At 46.4% G+C, this 1,620-nt stretch overlaps 1 protein-coding gene across 1 annotated transcript in view; it reads right to left on the reverse strand.

Moving 5' to 3' along the window:
* Positions 1-1,134: 1,134 nt before the first annotated feature.
* Positions 1,135-1,620, reverse strand: part of RPF2 (ribosome production factor 2 homolog (S. cerevisiae)) — a gene marked incomplete at its 5' end in the record, with an annotated part of 7,675 nt that continues 7,189 nt past the window's right edge. Inside the window, one exon of the mRNA XM_008563841.1 lies at positions 1,135-1,511. The remainder of the gene's footprint in view (positions 1,512-1,620) is intronic.

The following is a 1,620-nucleotide window of genomic DNA, read 5'->3' on the forward strand; positions in this document are numbered from 1 at the left end:
GGGCCCACCGCCTCTTTAAGTCTCCCCTTCTTTCTCCGGTAGTTCCCAATGTTAAAATGCATGGATTAAGGGCCGGCCCGGTGGCGCACTGCTACAGTGCGCCACTTGGGAGCGGGGCGGCACTCCCGCCGAGGGTTCAGATCCCACATACAGACCGGCCGCTCACTGGCTGAGCGAGGTGCGGGAGCAACACCGAGGGTTGCGATCCCGTTGCCGGTCCCGGTCCGGTACGGGTGCGACACTGAGGGTTGCGATCCGTTGCCGGACACGAAAAAAGACAAAAAAGGAAAAAAAAAAAAAGGATACAATCCAGTACTTACTAGACACTATCATCAGAGATAGAAATTACATAGGAAACAGAGGGATGTATTACCAATCTCAAAAAAAAGGATTATTGATTAAAACAAACACTCTTAAGACAACAATCCACTTACAGAAAACATGGCCATCTTTCTTTGGGTTAAATTGGTTGAAGTTACTATGCAGTGCTAGGGTAGGTCTCCCTGGTGGAGAGGGGTCAAGATGTGGCAGGGTCCTGTTAGTGGCTGGTGAAAAGGACCCATTGCTTTGCCTCCTGAATCACAATCTCCAGTCAGGAGTCAGGCATTGGGCATAGACTATGCATCCATCACTTTTGATGCCCTTTTCATGGCTCCCCTTCTCCCCAGCTATTGTTCATCTACTTGCAGATGGCAGGAAATGAGTCATTTTAGCCCCTTCTCTCACTAAGACATAAAATGCAAGGCTAGCTTCAGATATAAGACTGTGGGTCTTTGGTTAAATGAAAAGAGTGCTTCAAAATTCATGGAAAGACTTGTATTAAGATTTGTATGATCTTTGAATTCTATTTTTCCATTTTTTTTTTTTTGAAGTACCCTTGTATAATCAAGCAAGTGTAAAAAAGTGATACCAGCTCCCTCATTTTCTGGGAGAGGAGTATCAGCCATCTGGAAAGGGATAGGGAGAGGGAAGGCCAAGGAATGGGTTCATGGGTTCACAAGAGAAGGGAAAGGATACAGAAGGTAAAACTGAGGTTCTAGCTTTTGCTTGGCATCAGCACCGTTGACCTGTAGCTAAGCAAGCGCACATAAACGCTTGCACACACAAGGAATGAAAGAGCTCTTTGACAAGGAATTGAAAACAAAAGCATTTTTACTTTATGTAACAAACCGTGGTTCATGTATGTTTGTGCTTTTTCAACATAACTGGCTTGCACTTGCATAAAGAAGCTTCTTTGCCAGGGACTCAATCAAGGAACCTAAATTCTCTATTCTGGGGAAACAAGTATGCAACAAGTAGGAGGAAGTAGAAAGCTTCTTCCTGTTTTCCTAGGCACAGGGCCAGTCTTCAAGAAATTTTCAAAACAAGCGGTTAGGCTTACTCCAACTCCATTTGCAAACACCCCAGGCCTCCAAGCAACTTTTAGCTACCAAGGGCTACCCAGTTCTCTAAAGTGCCTGTGACTTAAAACTCACCTATTCTCTCCTTTCTCATTTCTACTTCTATTAAAACTTCCATTCTCGGGCCGGCCCGGTGGCGCACTGGATAGTGCGCCGCTTGGGAAGCGCGGCGGCGCTCCCGTCCGAGGGTTCGGATCCCACATACAGACCGGTTCCCGCT

Source organism: Galeopterus variegatus, unplaced genomic scaffold (assembly GCF_000696425.1).
Source record: "Galeopterus variegatus unplaced genomic scaffold, G_variegatus-3.0.2 Scaffold15173, whole genome shotgun sequence".
In the NCBI taxonomy this organism is placed as follows: Eukaryota; Metazoa; Chordata; class Mammalia; order Dermoptera; family Cynocephalidae; genus Galeopterus; species Galeopterus variegatus.